The sequence below is a fragment of the Saccopteryx leptura genome, chromosome 4 (genome assembly GCF_036850995.1).
Source record: "Saccopteryx leptura isolate mSacLep1 chromosome 4, mSacLep1_pri_phased_curated, whole genome shotgun sequence".
Taxonomy (NCBI): domain Eukaryota; kingdom Metazoa; phylum Chordata; class Mammalia; order Chiroptera; family Emballonuridae; genus Saccopteryx; species Saccopteryx leptura.
Genome location: NC_089506.1, coordinates 96225290 through 96249235, shown reverse-complemented (window position 1 = coordinate 96249235; position 23946 = coordinate 96225290). Strand labels below are relative to the sequence as shown.

Genomic DNA, 23946 nt, shown 5'->3' with positions numbered 1-23946 from the left:
TTTATATATTTCATTCTATAAATACTTTCATATAACTCTTTACAAGTAGTTGTGCATATATCTATCTCTTCTTCTTAAGACAGAAGAATCCTTAAGGTCAGGCTTTATTTATTTATTTATTTATTTATTTATTTATTTAGTATTTTTCTGAAGTGAGAAGTGGGGAGGCAGAGAGACAGACTTGTGCATGCGCCCGACTGGGATCCACTCAGCATGCCCACTTGGACACGATGCTCGGCCAATTGGGGCGTTGCTTCATTGCAACCAGAGCCATTCCAGTGCCTGAGGCAGAGGCCATGGAGCCATCCTCAGCGCCTGGGCCAATTTTGCTCCAATGGAATCTTGGCTGCAGTAGGGGAAGAGAGAGATAAAGAGGAAGGAGAGGGGCTGAGAAGTAGATGGGCGCTTCTCCAGTGTGTCCTGGCCAGGAATCAAACCTCAGACATCTACACGCTGAGCCAACATTATATCTGGACTTCACACTTCAGGAAATTTTCTGGCAAAAAATAAGTACTTTATAAAAATTTGTTGACATAAATGAAATCTATGTTTTTTGACATGTGACCTCTTCCATGAGATTATAAACTGCATGTTAAACCATTTGCTAATTGGCCCACTAACAAGATATTCACCAAGTCAAAATTTAACCTTATTTGTTTCCCAATCCACATTCCTTAACATTTTATTTATATGTCTGTCCCCACTGCTCTCTCAGTTACCATCCTTTAAGTCCTTAAGTAATCTTGACTTACTCTAAAAATGCTCCATATCAAATTAACATATAGTTGTTGATTTTATCTCTATAATAAATCCTGAATCTATTCATATTTTTAATTCCCTTATTGCTTCTCAAGCTTAAATATTTATTTTAATCCTGAGACATTTAATTTTATCATTTACTGAAGATGACTAATACTCTTAAGCCTCAAAAATAGCTAATTAAAAAGAAATAAAGGGTCATTTTAGAACATATTAATTCAAAGTTTAATTGGTAGAGATTATGGTATGACTTCAGAAATTGTAGAATGAATATAGTAGTTGGAAAGTTTCTTTTTTTTTTTAGTTGGAAAGTTTCTTAAATATTTGCTTCAGAAATACAACTGAATAAAGCCAAAATATATATTGAACATAATATAAATTTTCATAGACACTTAAGGCTTATTTTATTAGAACATTTTATTGAAATACTAATTGAACATATAAAAATAATGAGCTCTATAGTAATTTCATTATAGAAGTATAAACTCTGATCAAGTGAGAGCTAGTTACAATCAATCTGTAAGTAAATATAAGACAGATATACTTAATTTATACTGTTATCTGAGACTTGTTCCCAGATAAATCTAGAATTGAATATTTGATCTTTTAAGTTGAAAAATAATTATGACTTTAAGTATATTTATGTCATAATTTATGTGTTTTCATGTTTATACGTATTATATGATGTGTATGTATATGTTTAATAGTCTCGTGCATTTCCTGTTTGTAGCATTTACTGCCTTGGTATTTTGATATTGTTGATATTTTTTTTTCTTGTATTTTTCTGAAGTTGGAAACGGGGAGGCAGTCAGACAGACTCCTGCATGCGCCTGACCAGGATCCACCCAGCATGCCCACCAGGGGGTGATGCTCTGTCCATCTGGGGCATTGCTCTGTTGTGACCAGAGCCATTCTAACGCCTGAGGCAGAGGCCGTGGAGCCATCCTCAGTGCCCAGGCCAACTTTGCTCCAGTGGAGCCTTGGCTGCAGGAGGGGAAGAGAGAGACAGAGAGGAAGGAGAGGGGGGGGGTTGGAAAAGCAGATGGGCGCTTCTCCTGTGTGCCCTGGCCAGGAATCAAACCCAGGACTCCTGCACACCAGGCTGATGCTCTACCACTGAGCCAACCAGCCAGGGCATGTTAGTATTTTTAAGAAATATATTTGCCACCATATCTATGAAGAGATTACTCCTTATGATTTGCTACAACTTGGACATTTGGGGTTATTGTTATCAGCCTGTCACTTGAGCTTCACAATGACTTTTCAATTACTATCATGTACAATGCATTCTCTCTACCTGGATTTCCTACTCTCCTAATTTCTACCTCTCCCAGCAATGTATTATTGATTGACTAAAAGCAGTTTATAGTCAATTCTCCTGGACTAAAGTGAAAGTGTTTCCCATTTTCTTCAAAACTAACCCATGGAAAAGATGGCTGACAATTTATTTTATTTCAAATCTTAAATGATATAAAACAGAGTTATGGAAGGCTCAACATAGTGAACACTAAAAAGACAGAGTTTTGGACAATAAGGCAGCTATGTGATTTGAGATAAAACAACATTCCCTAGGCAGACGTTCTAGATCTATAAAATAAGAGAATCAGAGTAAATAACCCTGAGGTACTTTCTGACTCGAACATACTTCAGGAACACATTCAGCATTGCTAAAACAAATGGGCTTATAAATCAATACAATCTCATGTAACAGATTTTGCAAGTGATAAAATTCTAGCTTGATGAAATCATCTGGTTTCCGTAATATTTCTTTCTTCGAGATAGGGTAATAAGCAATATGGCAGAGGACATAGCATGTAGAGTGGGACAAACTTGTATTCAAATATTAACAGTTAAAAGCTTTGTTAACTTGGTCAAATTACTTAAAATTTTTGAAAGTCAGTTTGTCATCTGTAAGATGGAGAAAAATATGTGAACCTTGCAGGATTGTTTCCCAGTGGTAGAAAAAACATATAAAGCTTCACTATTTCTGAGATATAATAGGAAGATAATATAAAATAAATTTTTAGTGATCTTATTATTATATTCATTTGATTGTGACTAGAGTCACCCTTTATAGCACACAAGCATTCAATTAATTTTTAGTATATTACTAAGTAGACTTAAATGAAAAAGAGACCTGAAACACTGCCATAATTAGATAGCACTAATAAAGCCATACTGGGATTTGAAAGATAGAGTCTGCAAATATATAGGTTTGGATATTACTGTCATAAAACTAGGTAAAAGTGACTCAATAATTAGATACCAGTGTTGCCAGCATATGATGTTGTTTTGCTTAATAATTCACTTAATGAATAATTCTAAGTACCTACTTTGTCCTAAATCCTGGAGCTGGGGCAGTAACAAAATCTCTACTCCTGTAATCCTTATTCTAATTAGAGAAAATGAACTTGAAGCAAATGAACTAATCACTATTTAATATGCTATCTAAATGGAGATTGGTCCTATGAAGAAAAATGTAGCACAGTAATGAAATAAAGAAGGACAGAGGAGGAAAATGGTATTTTTTATAAGCTTTCCAAGGCTGTTTCTTTGATAAGTGTTTTGTGGGAAGAGATGAAGGCACAGCCTTGTTCTAGCTGAGTGACAGAATATGAAGAAGAGAGAAGAGCAAAGACGCTGAGGCAGAAGACTACTTAGGTTGTTCAAGAAACAACAGGGTGTAGAGAGAATGAGAGAGAGCTGGCAATAATGAGATAAGTTGTGTGTGAGGGTAGAATGTGGATTTTATCCAATGTGAGTCAAGGACACTGTAAATACAATTGTGGAAATTAACAGTATATAGAGTCTGAGAATTAACTACTAGGTACATCATCATTGTTGTTTCCTTGTTTTAAAATGTTATCAATAATAAATTATAACAATGCATTATAAATAATTTAGATCGTCTCTTCTGTGAACATCTAATATTTGCTAATACAGTTTCTATTAACTTAGCTCAAACACTCAATCTGCAGCCTCAATTGTGCTAAAAATCGTGGTTTTGCACTTGAATCTTTTTTTGATACAGATAGCAAGGAAAAGTCATCTTAGTAAAGTGTTAATATAGAACATAATGGAATAGGTAATCAGTACAGTGAAGGATGATAATCAAATACTGAAGGTTAGAGCAATCCATGGGGTTATTATCTAACAAAATAAAAAAATTTTAAAAAATTCTCCATGACAAATATTTGTTTGTTTGTTTTTAGTCCTGAAAATAAGTAAATAAATAAATGGACAGAATAGTTGATAAATAAGTATTCCTAACAACTTGTCATTTTCAAGTATATGTTATTAATTTATGGTTGTTAGACCATCTCACATCAGTAACTCTGAAATGTTAATACAATGCAATGAAATGTCAAGGGCCTGTTTACATAAATGCATATAGTACATATATGGAGAGATGGTGATGTGTACTTATTCATTTTTTAGAATTACTAGAATCATCTAGTTTTCCTCAGCTTTCGTTTGAGGTTTGAAGGTGCTGACACATCTTTCCTCATTCTCCTACCTGAGATCAAACAAAGATAATATTAAAAAAGGTTGTTATAAAAAACTTTGCACAGTTACCACCATTGATACAATTGTATCTTTAGTCTATTAATATGCATCTACATTATGAACGTGCATGGGGATTGTGCTTTTATTAAGCAATAAAGGTAGTTTTGGTGAAAAAGAAATGACTGGAAAAGTAGAATGATAGTCTACAGGCAGTAAGATGATGGTTGTTTTTTGTTGTTCTTTTCTTTAAATGCCAGCAAAACTGTCTGGATTTAAGGCGAACTATAATTTTACTTTATTTTTTATTTATTTAGTTTTTATAACACTATCTATACCCCTCATCGTACCCACCCACCTTAGGCAAAATCTTCCACCTTTATTTATTCTCTTTTTCCCTTCATTACTCCCTCTTACCCTTTCCCTCTGGCTATTGCTACCCTGTTTTCTTTATTATATGTGGCTTAAGTGTCTGTTTGTCGCTGATAGCTTATTGGTTGCTTGCATAACTGTGTTAGCCAATGGGGTGAATGAAGTTGCCACGGCATTCAAATAGTCCCACCTTCTGGCATGCCACCTCACAAATTGAGGTTAAAGATTGGAGCAATTATTATGCTGTTAAGAAATCTTAACACCAGAAGGAGTCTTTGCAATGGTACAAGACTAGAGGTTCTCCAATTGAAAAATAATATCATAATAGCTAAGTCTTTGACTGGCTCCTTTAAAGGGGAAATATATGTCATTCCAAGAATTGATTTGGCTCCATCTCAAACAGGGTTGCCGTTTCAATTGAGACATAGACAATTTCCTATAAAACTTGCCTTTGCTATGACTATCAGTAAGTCTCAGGGCCAAATGCTTAAGCGTGTTGGCATTTTTTTACCTGAGCCTGCATTTGCACATGGTCAACTTTATGTTGCCTGTTCAAGAGTTCGTGAAAGAACGGAAGTAAAATTAAAAATAATTGATGGTCCTCTGCAAGGCGAGCTTAAAAATGATGGAAAGATCTACACAAGAAATGTTGTGTACAAAGAGATCTTTGACATGTGAATTAACATTTTATTATTTAAATCACCTTTATTTATTGAGCTAGCAGTGGCTCTTAAGAAATGTACCACCAGTGGTTTCCTTCATTGCACTCTACTTTAAGCAATTAAGCAAGTAGAAGGGAGAAACCCCATGGGGCAGTAAGCAGAGGGGCGTCCTTGCCACCTGCCCTGGGTAATTCAGTTTGAATTAGCAGACACCTTTGCACAAATCATTTTAGTTACAATTTATAATATCTAGAATAGCGGTCATTTTGTATGAGCGCTGGGCTTTCTAGTCTGTATATATGTGTCATGCATATATATTTTTTTGACTAATCCCTTCGCCTTCTTTGATCCAGTCCCCTCTTCTCTTTTCCCTCTGACAGCTGTCCATCTGTTACCTGTGACCCTGACTTTGTTTCTATTTTGTTCCTAAGTTTATTGTGTTCATTAGATTCTACATATAAGTGAGATCATATGGTATTTGTCTTTCTTTTTCTGACTTATTTTACTTAGCATAATAATCTTCAGGTCTATTTATGCTTTTGAAAAGATAAAATTTCCTTCTTTTTATGGCTGTGTAGTATTCCATTGTGTAAATGTGCCGCAGCTCTTTTATCCACTCATCCACTGATTGACACTTGGACTATTTTCAGATCTCGGCTATTATTAGTAACACGGCAATGAATATGGAGTTACATATCTTCTTTTGAATAGTATTTTGAGATTCTTAGAATATATTCCTAGAAGTAGAATATCTAATAAGGCAATTTCATTTTTAATTTCTCAAAAAAACACCATACTATTTTCCACAGTGAGTGCTCGAGTCTGCATTGCAGAAAGGTTCCCTTTTCTTCACAACCTCTCAACACTTGTTGTTTGTTGATTTGTTAATTAAAGCCATTCTAGTAGGTTTGAGGTAATATCTCATTGTGGTTTTACTTTGCATTTCTCTGATGATTAATGACACTGAACATTTTTTATATGCTTATTGGCCAACTGTATGTCTTCTTTGGAAAAATGTCTATTCAGGTCCTTTACCCATTTTTTAATTGAATTGTTTACCTTCCTGGTGTTGAGTTTTATCAATTCTGGTTATTAACCCTTATTGGATGTATTAACAAATACATTCTCCCATAAAGTGAGTTGTTTTTTATTTTGTTAATGATTTTTTTTTGCTGTGCAAAATCTTCTTAGTTTGATGTACAATAGTTCCATTTGTTTATTTTTCTCTTTATTTCACTTGCCTGAGGAGCTAACTTGGCAAAAATATCGCTACAAGAAATGTCTGAGATTCTACTGCCTATGGCTTCTTCCAAGATTTTTATGGTTTTGCAACTTACATTTAGGTCATTTAGGTCTTTTATCCATTTTGAGTTTATTTTTGTGAATGGTGTAAGTTGGTGATCTGGTTTATTTTTTTGCATGTAGCTGTCCAATTTTCCCAATATCTTTTATTAAAGGGATTGTCCTTACTTCATTATATACACCTGCCTGCTTTGTTAAATAGTAATTGACCCTAAAGGTATGGGTTTATTTCTGGGTTCTCTGTTCTATTTATGCCTGTTTTTATGTCGATACCAGGCTATTTTGATTACAATAGCTTTGTAGTATAGCTTGATGCCAGAAGTGTGATACCTGCTACTTTGTTCTTCATTTGCAAGATTGCTTAGGTTATTCGGCTATATTCTTCTTCTTCTTCTTCTTCTTCTTCTTCTTCTTCTTCTTCTTCTTCTTCTTATTCTTCTTCTTCTTCTTCTTCTTCTTCTTCTTCTTCTTCTTCTTCTTCTTTCTTGGATCCTATATAAATTTTTGTAATATTTGTTCTAGATATGTGATGTGTGCCATTGGTATTTTAATAGGTATTGCATTGAATGGATATATTGTTTTGGGTATAGACATTTTAATGATGGTAATTCTTCTTATCCATGAACACAGTATATGCTTCCACTTGTTTAAATCTTCTTAAATTTCTTTTTTCAATGTCTTGTAACTTTCCAAATACAACTCTTTCACTTCCTTGGTTAAATTTATTCTTAGGTACTTTATTATTTATTTATTTTTTTGCAATAGAAAATGTGATTGTCTCCCTAATATCTCTTTCTGACAATTCATTATTGGTATATAAAAATATCATCATTTCTAAATATTGGATTTATATCCTGCAACTTTGCTGAATTTATTTATTAGATCTAGTACTTCTCTGGTGAAGACTTTTGGCAGAATCATTCTCAACATGATCTAGATTTAAGGCAAAGTATAATTTTCAACTCTAATCAATATGTTACTCTAAAGTATCTGTGCATTTTTAAAACTGAGCCTTGTTTTCTCTTTATTTGTTTTTGATGATAATCAGATTACTCTCAAAGCATGGCCAATTAAATTATTATTTTTTATTTACATTTATTAGCCATCTAGAGAAAGAAAGAAAATGTAGTTGCAAATGTTATTTTTGTCATCATTAATATGTTAGCTAAGAAGTCAAATTAAATGATAACAAAACAAGAGGAAAATTAACCAAGGTTAAGAGTTATAAAATACATATTTCTGAGATTTATTCAGTAATTCCAGAGCAAGTTCCAAGAAACGGCATTTTGATAAGGGCTCCAAGAGATACAGATGTTAAGCACTTTGAAAACACTTAAAATAGATAATAAAAAAGGCTTATAATAAATGTTTAAGGAACCATAAAGTAATATCACCAAAATTAAGAAAGAATATCTTAATTTACTGTCTGATTTAAAGAAATACAATTTAAATGAAAGAATACTTCAGGAAATTATTTGATTATAATTGGTATATCTTTATTAATAATTCCAGATTTGTTTGAAATCTAGTTATTTTTATGTCAAGATTTTTTTTTTTAGATTTTGTCTTATGCCATCTGTAACAATGGTCATGAAAAAAAAAAAAGAACTTCAAAACAATTTATTTATTACAAATGTCAATATAAATATACATATTTATTCATTTAAAAATATTTTGGAATATATGCTAATGCCAGGTATTCTGCTAGGTGCTGAAAATATAGCAATGATCAGAACTATCCCAGAGTCAATGGATATTGTCTGGATTAGTGCCTCTTATACTTTAATTGGCATTAGAATCACATGGGGACCCCTATGAAATGGAGCTGCTAAGTTAGTATGTCTGACATAAAGGTTGGTTTTGGGATTCTAGCAAATAAATACTGTTGATTTTGAGCACATTTTGAGTATCAAGGGTCAGAGAATTGAAATATCTGCTCTAACAGTTCTTGCTGTAGTTATTCAGAATGAATCACACCAAGATGTGGCATGTGGATTAATTTGAGCTGAAAGCAACTGAGACCTAGTATGCTCAAAAGAAACTTTTACTTTTTCCATAAAGTATTTAAAGTGGATCCCCTAACTATAATATGAATTTTTACCAGATTTAATGTTCATGACCTATCTATATGATAGGAAAAAATATCTAATTACTGAACATCTGTTCTTCTTATCATCCTGTGAATTACTCTCCTCCCCTCTGAAGTATCAGGTCATTTACCTGACTCCTTAGCTCAGGAAAGCATATATACCTCATTTTACATTTCCATCTCTGAACCTCTTATAAATATCGGATCTCTGACACTTATATATTCAGAGTTCCTGTACATTTGTATGTAATTAAATATGGTTATTTTTTTTCTTGTTAATCTGTCTTATGTTGATTTACTTATTAGATCAGCCAAAAACAGGAGGAAAATTTCTTCCTCCCCAACATTGCTATAGACATTAAAACCAATATAGTCATCTATATCTTCACTGTGATATAGATACATGAGAAATGGAAGGGTTGGGAGCTATCTTGCCAGTATAATGCTTAGTTACATACTCTGAGTGTTAGAAGAATAGTTTCCAAACGTATTTTTTATATGAGACCCAGTCAATCAAAGTGTCTTTAGATCTTCAAAATATACCTCGTCATTGATATAGAACAATTGCTAAACATATTAGTAATTGTTGATAGATGTGTAGTCAGCAGATGATTCACAGTTTCTAATATTTTATAGAACACTGCTTGTATTGAAAAAAAAAACCCACTCATTCTTTTCTTAAGATCTAGTTACAGATGTAGACTAATGTGAATCATTCTCAATACATTTAACAAAGCCTTTTTCTTTTACCACATTTAAAGCATTTAATAAAGTTTTCATGTGAGAGAATTTGAACTCATATTTTTAATTTCATTAAACTTAATTTCAATCATGTAGAATTTTTGTAGGACCAAATGTCACTTATATTTTAAACATTTGAGCTTAATAAAGAAGTTTTCTTGAAATTCTTTATATTTTGCATAACTAGAGAAAAAGAAGATAATGATGTAACCCCTTTGTAAGACTTTTATTTTCAGTTGTCTATGCAAATAAAGCAGGTCGGGCAGAACTCAAATAGAAATCTTAGCAACAGCTGAGTTCACTGGGAAACACTGCTGAGAAAGAAACGTGGTGAATGTGCCTGTCTCCAATACCTACAGCATTCTTTGGTAGCTTTCAAAAGTCTATCTGGATCAGATACAGAGGTGATAAATAACTTTTCAGAAGTTTTTCAATCTGTGGTTAAACAATTATTAAAAATTAAATTATATAAACAGTATTAAATAAATGTTTTTAAAAGAGAAGATGATAAATATGCATAATTCACTATTTCCCGTATAATTGTGCACCGCTGAATACCTCTTCCCAATTTCCTGTTCAATGACACCATTGCATGTAATTTGGAGTCATCCTTGGTTGGAGAATTTATAGCGTGAAAATTGGCACCACACATTATCAATCACACATAACCACACCCTGACCCAGAGCTGGTTCTTAAATATTTATAGGCACACCACTTGTCAGATGTCACGCTTTGGATGAAAGGACTTTAATCTTAGAGTTCTTGGAACTTAAAACCACATAATTTAAGGATGACTTGTCTCTGCCTTGGTATGATCAGAGGCTCTAATATTACAGTATGATCTGACAGAACCTTGGCTATAGGTGTGCCTTAGAAGCTCAGCATTCAACATTGGAATGCACGCTACTTCCTTTACACAGGCTGCTGCCACTACCCTTTGCAGTTGACTAAGTTCAACTACATTCAGCACTATGCAGTAACTAAGGAGTAAAGTAGCTCAGAAAGAGCCCAACAAAATGTGTCACTTTGGCATATCAACTATTTAAGCTGAAGGCAATCAACACTCAGCAGATTCAAGAAAGACTTACCTTTCCCATAAGCACCTAAAAAAATTTATGTAGAGGGCCTGGTCGGGAAAAGAAATATCACTAGAGGTAACTGCCAAGAATATGAGTGAGATGTCTTAAGCCGGGTGTGGGGAGAGCTCGGCAGGTCCTGGAGATCAAACTCCTTTCTGTGTCCCATTGTCACTGCACGGCACAATAAACCTTTATTTACTATACATTTGTTCTTTCCATCTTCCTGTTTGAAGTTCCAGACCCCTACCTCCATCTCCTTAGCTCAGGATGGCTTATAATACTCAATTACTTGACTGCACAAAAGTTTCATACACTTAAGGAGCCTTGTGTGGATGTAATTAAATATTTTTCTTCTGTTAACTTTTCTTATATTAATTTGATTATTAGACTAGTCCAAGAACACAAAAAGAATTTTTTTTCTCTCAACAGGAGCTCTACAAGAACAGAACTCCTTTCATGAATCGTCCTTCAGTTTATTAATCTCTACAATTCAACCATATTAAAACTTTTTTCACTGAATTAGGTAGTATATATTATGTAACATGATATGTGTAATCAGAGAAGGGAATCATTTTTTAAAATTTTACATAACATGATGTAACACATTTGTGATCTCTTTGAAAGTTTATATAATTTTTAAAGATAATTTTGGCACTGCCTTTTATATGGGATTTTTTTTTGTCTCAAATCCCATTATAAAAAGAAATGTACACTAATACATAATGCTTTTTTATCATCTTATCTCTTTTTTTAAATCTCTTTTTTAATGATATATCTTAGATGTTTGCCTGTCTGAAGTGGTTAAAATAAACTTCCAGAATACCTTTCTGACTTATTATTCTACAACTCTGTGACTTGTTGAAGATTTATATACAATCAGTCTGTTCAATGAAGTTGGTCCCAGTATAGAAAAATATATTTTGTTTATTTTAAATCACTGGCCTAAACCAGTTTACATGAATGCGCGTTTTGATTCCTTTGAACAGATGGAGTCGTGCTGAAGTCTATAGGTATGTCCCCTGCACTACTGGAGAAAAAACTGATCTCATAACTCCAATTTCCTCCCCATGTCTTGGAAGTCATAAAATATAATGCAAATGTAAAATATAGTTGTCATACTTATCATTGTTCATTAAAAATGTAAGGTATTATAAAGTGACTGTCAGTGTTTAAATAAAGTGTCTTGTCTAAAACTAAAAGCGTTGTCTCAAGGATTTCTTTCATTCAAGAAAAATACTTTCAGGAAATCAAATTCATTCTATTTACATTTCAGTTCTGTTTTAAACTGCATTATTAGCATTAGGCATTCTATTTATCCAGGGAAATAAACTTTATGCAATAGGAATGTTAATTTTTCTCATAATGTTGCTAACATATATTTGCAAGAAAGTGGTATTGATATTTTTCTAATTACAAAAAGGAAAACCTGTACCAAGACTTATTTTCAAGATATATTTAATACTCAGTTCATTTATTAGATTTTTAAAATAACAATCTTCAAGGGACAACATACTTAACTATGAGACGTGTGAAATAACAAGGTGTCAAGCAACATGCGGAATAAAGGGAGAGTAATGGAAAGCGATGCTAAGAAGATAGCTAAAAGAGACAAAAAAAGGGAAGAGAAATGGAAGGAAGGCAGGGGGGAGGGAGGAAGGGATGGGGGAGGGAGGGAGGAAGGGAGGGAGGGGGGAAGGAGGAAGGGAGGGAAACCACTGATTACAAAACATAATAACAAATTTAAATAAAGCATATCTGGTAAACATAACTGATTTTTATTTATTCAATATGCTTTAGTGTCCAGCTTAATTGTCTTCTAGGAGTGGCTGATTTAAATGATGGAGTGGGCTTGTAGCCCTGTGTGGCCATGCGCAGTGAGCACGGCCATGGTTGTGGGCTTGGTCACGGGGCGGCAGCTCTCTTGGGTGCAGAGCATCGCTGCACAGGGCCTCAAAAATCTTAGCCATGCTCTTCTCACTTGGTATCAACAGCATTTTTTATCAGCGTGGCATTTATCCACTCGAAACCTTTACTCAAGGGCAGAAATAGGGACTCACCTTGCTTCTAACTGCTGATTCTGAGCTCATGAAATACTTAAATAATGTAGTGAAACAACTGAAAGATTGGTTGTACAAGTGTTAAGATCAGACACCGGTGGTAGTCATCCTGAATATTGAAAGTGGTGAAGTCCTTGAAAGATGGCAGTTTGATATCAAGTATGACAAGACTGCCAAAGATGACAGCATACTCAGAAAAAGTTCTCAGAAAGCTATCCAAGGTGAAATTTGCCCAGTGATCAGACCGATCACAGCTGCCGTGACATTTCTGCCACTGTTGGAAGTTTCATGTTCATTTGATCTGCTGATTTATACAAAGATTTGGTTGAACCTGAAACGTGGTGGGAAAAGTTGGGACCACAGTTCATTACCAATTCTGAGCAAGTCAGTCTGCATTCCTTCACTACTATGATCTACAAAGGAAACATGATGGTTCACAAAATCCCTGTCCCTAAGAGAAGATGAGACAACAATGTCATTCTCAAATGTGTGTTTCCTGAAACCAAGTCAACTATAACAGGTTTTTATTACACTGATTAAATTTTAGATGGTGAAACAACATTATAATCTACTGAACTGTGCATAATTGTTACATTTTTGGGAAACTGTTTGAGTTTCAACAAGGTTGACATAATTTTTTGTACACTGTTCAAAAGAGAACGACCAGAATATATCAGCACTGTAATGTCTGTTCCTTTGTGGATGGTAATTGTAGATGGAAAAACTTTTGTTATAAAGTGAAATGCCTTCCTATTTTTGGTTAAGTAGCTTGAATCAGAATATAGGTACTGCCTGACCGGGCAGTGGAGCAGTGGATAGAGTGTCGGACTGGAATGCGGAGGACCCAGGTCGCCAGCTTGAGTGCGGGCTCATATGGTTTGAGCAAAGCTCACCAGCTTGGACCCAAGGTCGCTGGCTCCAGCGGATTACTCTGTCTGCGGTAGCCCCACGGTCAAGGCACATATGAGAAAGCAATCAATGAACAACTAAGGTGTCGCAACAAAAAACTAATAATTTATGCTTCTCATCTCTCTCCACTCCTTTCTGTCTGTCTCTAACTACCCCTCTCTCTGACTCTCTCTGTCATTATAAAAAAAAAAAATAGGTATACATGAAAAACAGAAAAAAAGTCTGAATATTCAGAATCTTTGTTTAGGTCCTAAAAATTAATAAATCATCAGTAACAAAATATTACCATAAGGTCCTTTTGCCATTTTTTTCACTTGTGTCATTTCCATATTGAAAAAAATCTCCAATTACGTATTTGAATTTAATCTATATAGTTTGTATGTAGAAAATTATCACATTTTTTACTCTTTAAATTTCAGTGGTACAGAACTCTTAAAATGTCTTTTTGTGTTTTAGAAAATCAAGCTTTAAATGCCAATAATAAAAATAATTATATAAATAAATGGTGGAGATGGATTTGAAATATCGAGGAAGAGAAATCAGGGTATATTCAATACCTCCTTCTACTTGTCTGTTACTAATCCTTCTTTATCACTGAATAATTATGTGACCTTGGACATATGTTCTTTTTTTCCTTCTGGATATTATTGTCAAACTTGAAATAAAACCATATCTGAAAATCATTTAAGCACTATGCTACTATCAGTTGTAATGTGAATATTAATTATTATTAATAAAACAAAGTAGATACTTCTGGCTCAATAAGTGAACAAAGCTTAGGGCCAGGATTCACTTCTCAATGACACTCTGCATTGACCTCTCTCAGTTGTATAATCGTGGGTAAGTTTTTACCATTTTATATTGTCATCTCTGATGTGCTAAGTTGGTAATGAATTTATGGAAACAAAACTTATGCTTTTGTTGTTTTATGACTACTACATACTTCAGAAAGCAATTGCCATTTTTTTATAAAAATCTAATTTCAGTAGAAATAAAGTATAGTAAATTTAAAATGGTCACACATAATCAGCTAACAAAACTGATGCTTTCTTAGCTTATATGAAAAGAATTTGAAATCTCACAGATATACCCAAAATAAGTTCTTTTTGTCTGAATAGGGCAATCTGGTCATGTTTCGATAAGAACAATGAAATCCAGAGTGGAAAAGATATCTGGCCAAAGATTTAGAACAGGGGTCGGAAACCTATGGCTCACGAGCCAGATGTGGCTCTTTTGATGGCTGCATCTGGCTCACAGACAAATCTTTAAAAAAAAATTATAACGATAAAAATATAAAACATTCTCGTGTATTACAATCCATTCATTTCCTACTGCTCATGTTCATTGTTGCGGGTGGCTGGAGCCAATCACAGCTGTCCTCCAGAACAACACTAAATTTTTATTGGATAATGTGTAATGTACACAGGTCATTGCATGGCTCTCACAGAATTACATTTTAAAATATGTGGCGTTCATGGCTCTCTCAGCCAAAAAAGGTTCCCGACCTCTGACTTAGAAAGACAGGGTAGAACTCAGGACTGCTACCTTTGGAATGAAATATCCTGCCTACTGCATTAATGCCTCTCATATTTAGTACATAGATTAGCTGTCACAAAACACAAAGTCTTTGTCATATTTGGATTAGAGCAGCCACAGTGTGGCTTGGAAGAAATCAGCCGACATAAGGCGGTATCATCTGTGAAAAGAAAGAGGTCATTATTGGCTATTTCTGTGAGTGGCTTGAAAAGAGGAAGGGAAGATTGTCACACTCTGCATGGATCCTTGAAGTTTTTCTGCCTAACACTCCATTAACAATGACAAGTTGCCATCTGTTAGTGAACTCTTCCAGAAGAGCGCGAAAGCTACCCAAGAACATTTTGCTATAGTCAAACTGATTCTCCAAATCCAGTCAGGTGCCAACAGATATAACCATGGTCACTAGTAAACTTTCTCTGTGAACTAAGTAAGTGTTGTGGAATAAATTATAAGTATTTCTAAGTTATAAATTGCTACTTGAAAGAAGCTGTCAATTATTCTAATAATACAAAAGGCATGTAAATCATACATTAATAACTTTTCTTGCAAGTATATTTAGCAGTGCAGGGTTTTTTTTTTAATTCTTTACCAAACTGTATATTTGTAGAAAGTGGCATGAAGCTGCTCCAAGGAGAAAAGTGAAACTGACCAGTTTATACATTCACCTTAAACTGCATCTTTTACAGATTTTCTGATGCAGATGGGGGAAATACTGAGCAGTGAATTGTGAGTACCTCTCCATTTCCTGCATGCTAAAATTGAGAAAAGTCAGAGTATAAAACTTTTTCACCTTAGCATGTTGACAGCTAAGAAGGCATAAAAATCTTTTAATAATAATATTCTTCCTTGTTTGCATGGAGTTTTTATGAACTATAATTAAATACATAGTCTATTCGTTATTTTTCTATTTTTAAAAATTACACAAATTTCTGGTTATTTACAGAGGTAGAAAATAAGATTTTATTATCTGTTAATACAATTCACATTTAAAATGTTAGTAGCTAAAGAGTAAGAATAGTAATATTTGAAAAACTGTAATATTGGACATGTTGACAATATTAAATTTTAACTGAAGTCTGTGCTCCTGGCAAATAGAGAAAATTAAGAAATCTCTCCACTTTTTCATATTCCGGGAAACTTCTAACTGAAAAGAACCACCCCTACTGTATGACTGAAACAAAGCTGAAAGATCCCCTGCTTGTTTACCTATCATCAGGGCAGACACAGACCCCCACATTCTTTTTTGCCTCATAAATGACTGGCTGAACTATTTGTCCTGAGTAATCATTTGGAGCAAACCACTTTTTAACTAAACTTTGGTTAAAATCCTGGACTTCTACCAGATTCTTTTTTTTTTTTTTTTGTATTTTTCTGAAGCTGGAAACGGGGAGAGACAGTCAGACAGACTCCCGCATGCGCCCCACCGGGATCCACCCGGCACACCCACCAGGGGGCGACGCTCTGCCCACCAGAGGGCGATGCTCTGCCCCTCCGGGGCGTCACTCTGTCGCGACCAGAGCCACTCTAGCGCCTGGGGCAGAGGCCAAGGAGCCATCCCCAGCGCCCGGGCCATCTTTGCTCCAATGGAGCCTCGGCTGCGGGAGGGGAAGAGCGAGACAGAGAGGAAGGAGAGGGGGAGGAGTGGAGAAGCAGATGGGCGCTTCTCCTGTGTGCCCTGGCCCAGAATCGAACCCGGGACCTCTGCACACCAGGCCGACGCTCTACCACTGAGCCAACCGGCCAGGGCCTCTACCAGATTCTTGAACTTTTGCCTACTCACAACCTGAGCAACAGACAACCCCTCCTTAAACAATTCCCACCCACCTTTGCCTCAGGGCAAAACATTTTCTGACTCCCTCTCTTGCCTTCTGTCAAATTACCTGTATGGCCAGTAGTCACCGCTGTCATGGCCATGCACATGCTGCTTCATATTAGATTCAGGCAGACAATAAAGAAACAGTGGAGTCAAAATGGTGAGCCATCCTTTATTAAAGTCTTGCACCAGCGGACCAGCAAACACACAGGGAAATCAATTCCCTCTTCATTCAGTCAGAGCTCACAAAGCCACTGACACATTATCTGGTTCCACAACCAGGAGAAACTTCTTTGGGTTCTCCTAGAACCAAAGGCCTCACCAGTCTAAGTGGAGCTCGCAAAAGCCCCTCACATCTGGTTCCCCATCTGCACACCTTTAATTTCTCTGTTCTCCCTCTCTCTTTTTTCTACCAACATGGCTTCTTTCTCTCCCTCCTATTCCTTCTCTCTTCAATACTTTTTGGCACGAAAACCTCTCCTCCAGCAAACATTAGCCAGACAATGGCCCTTCCCAAACAGGAAGGTAATTAGCAATTTCATAGATCACATACCTGGCACTTCCCAGTGCCATTTTTTAACACTAAAAGTGAGCAAACTAAAAAAATACAAATTTTACAAACTCAATTGTCCAACACCACCTGTTGGGCAGATAAAATATATTATGCTCATTTTGTTAAAGATGGTGCTGCCCATGTGGAAGCCCATCGCCAAGGTGATGGGATTGGTTGCCCTTCTTGCTTGGGATGAGCATGATTATATAATGTGTGTTGGGGGCGGGCTGTGGGCAGGCAGGATCCTTGTAGCCTGGGGCTTGGTTTTGGGACTAAGCCTTTCCCACCCTTTTAGATGTGGGGTGGTGCAATCCTATCATGCCTCAGAGAAGTGACTTTGTATCAGAGACTTCCTTGTTTGTATATTGGATGAAAGGTTTTGGTTTCTACACTATAAAATGGGGCAGACTAGGAACTTGCTTTCTCTCGGTTCCTGAGATTAGCATTAGAGGAGAGAGCAGAGACAGGAGAGCAGAGAGAGGCCATGTGGAGGAGAGTAGAATTAGCCAAGATGGCAGAATTAAAAAGGAGAAGCCAGTTTGTGCAGAGAGAAGGAGATGGGGAACAGAGGTGAATAAGGCTGGTGAGCTAGAAACCTTTGATTCTAGGAAACTCGAATAAGTCAGTAGCTTTGTGAGCACTGAATGAGTGGGTTTTGGAGCCCAGTGTGTATTTTTACTTGCCTGCCAGGTGCAATCTGGGATTAAAGGTGATGGCCCACCAGTTCTTTTGCGCTGTTGTTTCATCACCGACTGTCCGAATCAAATGCGAATCTGCACTGGCCAGGTGACTGTGATGATGGCCATGGCTACTGGCTTTACACCACCCTATCATCTTGCTTTCCTCATCTGCTTCTTTCTGGTTTTATTTACTCATCTCCACAAAAGAACATGTTTTGTTAACCCTTGAGATGCTTGCCGATCTTACAGTCAGACCATTCACTGTATTGCAATAATTTCCCTGTCCCCACCACTGCAGTGGTCCCTTTTCACCTCCTGTGGCAATACTTTTAATATCTATCCTTACTAGTCTGAATTTTTAGTATTTGATGTAAAATGCGATGAATGTGATTTGGTTCAGTTAGCTCTGGACAGTGAGGCTTTGACTACATCCTTCACCGAAAGGCTGGAACGACTGCTAGCCAATGTGGTGTCCACATTTTGACCAGCCAATATCATCGTTCCATTATTATAATCATAACATCTTTCCTGTCACTATTTTGTGTTTCTTTATAAAAGGAGCCATCAGTGTATCACTTATAATGCAGTAAAATTTTAAGGTTTAACAAATATCCATAAAGAATAGAAAAAGATCATTTTAGTAGTTTAAATTTATAGCAGGTGATGATTTTTTTTAAAAAAATCACACATTTATTACTTCATGTAATTTCTCTGAATAAAAAAAAAATGAAAAAATGCATGTAGAGCAATATGAAAGGCACATGTTGGGCAGATAAAATATATTATGCTCACTTTGTTAAAGATGGCGCTGCCAACATGGAAGCCTGTAGCCCAGGTGATATTAATTGCCCTTCTTGCTCAGGATGGGTGTGATTATATTAATGTGTGTTGGGGGCGGGCTGTGGGCAGGCAGGATTCTTGTAGCCTGGGGCTTGGTTTTAGGACTAAGCCTTTCCCACCTTTTTTGATGTAGGGTAGTGCACTCTCATGAGGAATCAATCCCATTATGCCTCAGATAAGTGATTTTGTATCAGAGACTTCCTTGTTTGTATATTGGATGAAAGGTTTTGGTTTCTACACTATAAAATGGGGCAGACCGGGAGCTTGCTTTCTCTCGGTTCCTGAGATTAGCATTAGAGAGGAGAGCAGAGAAAGGCCACATGGAGGAGGCCAGGAGAAACAGCCAAGGTAGCAGAGTGCTGAAGGAAAAGCCAATTAGTGCAGAGTTTGTGCAGAGAGAAGGAGATGGGGAACAGAGGTAAATAAGGCTGGTGAGCTAGAAACTTTTGATTTTAGGAAAACTCGAATAATATAGTAACTTTGTGAGCACTGAATGAGTGGGTTTTGGAGCCCAGTGTGTGTTTTTACTTGCCTGCCGGGTGCAAGCTAGGATTAAAGATGATGGCCCACCAGTTTTTGGCTCTGTTTTTCTTTACCGATTGTCCGAATCCAATGCGAACCTGCATGGGCTGGGCGGCTATGATGGTGGCTGTGGATACTGGCTTTACAGGCACAAGTGATAAGGTACTTAATCTGTTGGCTTCACTGAAAATTGTGCTTGAGAGAAATGTTTTCTTTACATTAACAAGCAATTTTGCATGAGATACTTTGAAAGAAAAAATTAAGTTCTGTCTGTGACACCAGTTTACTGGAAACCAGTGATTAGAGTCAGATATTTCATCTCCACACTGCGTTAATTAAGGAAAAACACACATAATGATAAACCATTTTTAAGTAAGTGGCTTTTAATTAGAAAAATGCAACCTAGTTTTGTTTTTTTCCAGGCCTTATCTGATTTGTTTGCGCTTGCTTCTATAATTTGTCATGGGCAAATTGAGTTTTAAAATTATTCTTGAATGTAACTGCTCTGTCACAGTATTGATGTTCTTAGAGGACTTAATGAGAAGGTGCTAAATTTTAATATCAAAATCAACTGATGGAACTAATAATGGTCAGACCAAGGACCAGTCCTCTTGGGTTATGAATGTAATTTAGTGTATGTGCTTTAAAGCCTTACGACCACCTGGCACTGCTCCTCTGTGAATGAACTGTGAGAGGTAACTCAAAAAAAAAAAATTCCATCAGAATCAATGTGTTTAAGTCCTTGTACCCCTACATGTAGAAGATTGGGCAGGCTTTCTGAGAGATGGGGAGAAAATTCAAAAGAGATGTTCTTTTTCTGCCTGAATTAAGAGGTTACCTAGTCTGGGAAAAAGGATTCTATTCTGCAGAAGGACCCAGCTAACTCTTGTCTTTTGAACTCTGATTCCTGCCATTTGCCTTGCTTACTGATGATCTGCTTCTTTTCTGCTTGGATAGACAGACTTCCCAGCTCAGCTCTTGTTCCTGCTGCTCAGGGCTCGACCCCATTTGCTGACCAAACATACACATTTGCCTCTCTTCCTGCCCCAGGACTCCAGAATACAGCCCCGTTTTCACCTAGGCTTCTGTCAAATTTCTTCTTTTGGGATGTGGTTGTGAAACTGACCCGATTCCTTTTTGAACCACCTTAACAAGTGGATTAGGAAATTATTTGCACATAGACAGCTCTTTCTCAGTGATGCTACTGGGCTGCGAGATCTCACCCACCTCGTTCTAACTAGTTCCACACTCCACTGGGATTCTGGCTGCTCATCACTCTCATTGTTCCTCTCCTCTCTCATATCATTTGATGCAGTATCAGATTGATTTTTAAGTTTTAAAATTTAATATTACTAGCCTAAATATATATAATTATAACAGTATTTTTTTTTCTGGAGTGTAAGTGTTGATAGTCTTGGGAAATTTCTAACAATTAATTAAGTCCCAAAAATGGAAATCTCAAGAATACAAATAATTTCTGTTCATTTTTTAAAAGAAAATTTCATGTCATTTTTATTATTGTTAGCAATTTTTCCTTTAATTATGAATATGTAAAATAATAATTAATAAGTCATAATTTTGTTTCATTTATTCCAATCATTAAAGAATTGTCTTTGAGATCATATATTGTCCTGTTTCTAATTAACCTAAGGTGATTGAAACTGGTTGTCTCTTACATCCTTATCTAGTTATAAAATTTATAAATAAAAACTTAAAAATTTATTTTTCTTAGAATGAGCAACCTCGAATAGTGTATATCGTTTCTGTGTGTGTGTATATATACACATATATATTTATATTTAGGATTGTGTATTGAGATTTTTAGTGTGCTTCAACAATGGCTTTGGCACATTTCCTTGTTCAAAGGAGTCACATAGGAACTTGGGATCTTTCTTTTATACCATGACAACTTTTATGGTGGCCTCTCATTCAGTTTATGTCAAAATGTTGGCCCCTCTCCACCTGCCTTTGTATTGACTCATATTTTACCTTAGGCCAGAAAGCATGCTGAGCAGCTTCCAACAAAGTGAGACCAGGAATGTTTCACAACTGCTCTGCAGGAAGAACTGTCTGAAGTTTGGCTGCATCCTCCCCTAGAGTCAGCTCTAAGCTATCACTTTGCTAATGAGCTCCGTTTTCACCAGCATGTAAAAACACTCTGCCTCTGTTTCACAATGTTGCCAGCTAGGTTGAACTTTTAAGTCCCTGGGAGTTTTTAAAAAATGTTTTGTAGTATTCTCTAATGCTGAGGACTTTCCAAAATCAATGAAGAATATAATTTAACAATCTCCTATTTTACATTTTGTTTTTATGAGTTTTTCTTCTTTTTAGTGTCCATGTCAGGTTGAAATAATTGCCTTATATCTACTGTAACATTCTTTCCAAAAAGTAAAAATGACAAAGAACTTGAAATTTTATTTGCTTTTGCAAATAATGATTTCTCATTGTTAGCAAATCTTTAGAGTCTCTTCAGGCTTTATATACCAAGTACAGAGTAGTTTTCTCACTGTTTTTTAAAATAGTCTTTAATTATGAATGAGTGATTGTTTTTATATACTTATTTCTTTTGGTGCTTTTTATTCTGTAAACATATATTGTCATTCCGTCTCCAGTAGTGTCACCATTGTTCACATTTTCATTTACTTTATCAATATATGCATATTTGGGTGTGTATTCCATGCTACATTATTTTCTTGGCATAGTGGATATGCCATAGAACAGCAGAGAACTCTGGATCTTATATGAACAGGAGTGGGTTGGAGAGATTGGAAATAAGCATAAAATTGATTAAATATAAAGTAAGTTAGATAGTGATAAGTAATAAGGGGGAAAATAAAGTAAAAGGGTTCTTTTTATTTTAATTTTGAATAGTGGCCAATGATATGCTTTTTCTTTTTTGGCAAACTGATATTTGGATAAAGATCGGAAGCAAAAAGAGGATGAGGCATGCAAATATCTGAGGAGGAAACCTGTCCAACAAAGGAAATGGAAAAGACGATCGCACTGAGGCAGGAAGGAGTATGCCCGATGAGTCCCAGGAACATCACAGACACCAGCGTGGTTAGAGCAGAGCAGTGGAGTAAAGCGGGGCAAAGGATGCTAGGAACTGAGGGATCATTCTAAAAGAGCCCAGGTGAGTATGATGGCAGCATGGATCATGGTGGTAGCAGAGGAGGTAGTGAAAAGAGTGAATGGTAAGTGAACTGAAATGGGACAGATAAATACTGTTTTAAAATAGACAGTAAATTAGAACTTGGGTAGAGAAGAATAAGATTTTGATGTTTGTTCTAAGATTTATTTTTCACTAAGCAAAGTTTTCTGTAGATGATGATCTTTTATTTTATTTTTTACAGAGACAGAGAGAGGGTCAGAGAGAGGGATAGATAGGGACAGACAGACAGGAACCAGAGAGATGAGAAGCTTCAATCATTAGTTTTTTGTTGCAACACTTTAGTTGTTCATTGATTGCTTTCTCATATATGCCTTGACTATGGGCCTTCAGCAGACTGAGTAACCCCTTGCTCTAGCCAGCGACTTTGGGTCCAAGCTGGTGAGCTTTTGCTCAAATCAGATGAACCCGCACTCAAGCTGGCGACCTCGGTGTCTCGAACCTGGGTCCTCCGCATCTCAGTCCGTTGCTCTATCCACTGCACCACTCCTGGTCAGGCTAGATGATGATCTTTTAATGTCCTTTGCAATCTGTTGAAATTTCTATCAAGACAATTCCAAATTTAAAGCTCCTTTTGAAACTATTTATTCATCTCCTCCCCTTGGTGTTTTTATTCCACTTATATGTCAGAGGTTTTCCCTCTATTAATTTTTTTTGAGTATGAGTTAATAACTATAATTAAAAAGATTTAAGGATAAGTGTCCAAGATTTCTACTTTTCAACTTTGTATTTTAGGCTATCTAATTATTATTATTATTTTAAATCTAGGAAACACTGAATGTCTATAAGCCACCTTATTTTTCAACATATTGACAGCTAGGAATAGAACTGACTGCCAAGATTTTGATCAACTCATAATGATATCAATAAATAACAACAACAAAACAACTGTTGCTCTTAATTCCAAAAGCATCTGTTATATTATATAAAAGTACTATAACCTAGGAACAAAGTACAATATGGGGGTAGGAGAGTGGGTGGGAGAAATCTTTGTGAATTCTAGCCTTTCAATACAAAAAATGAACATGTCTTTATAGAAACTAGCATTTAAAGCTGTCATTTGATTGTTGTGTTATCATTGGTCTTTAATAAATCACACAGGGTTTGCCTAATTCCATTCTGAGAATTAAAAAAAGGTTTTTCTCTGAAGTAGAAAAAAATATTCTATATCAGTTTTATGTCATACACACACACACACACACACACACACACACACACATAGAGAAATACACAGATTCAATAGGAAATGTTTTTTACTTCCTAGGGATTGTCAAATATCGGAAAACAGCATTTCCTGTGTATCTAAAGGCTGTTAACTAATATCTAAATGCTTTGTAATGAGTAATTTTCTAGATTAT

The 23946-nt window shown here is 35.8% G+C and overlaps 1 pseudogene; it reads left to right on the top strand.

Moving 5' to 3' along the window:
• Window positions 1-11469: 11469 nt before the first annotated feature.
• Window positions 11470-13031, top strand: LOC136403282 (mitotic spindle assembly checkpoint protein MAD2A pseudogene; annotated as a pseudogene).
• Window positions 13032-23946: the final 10915 nt, after the last annotated feature.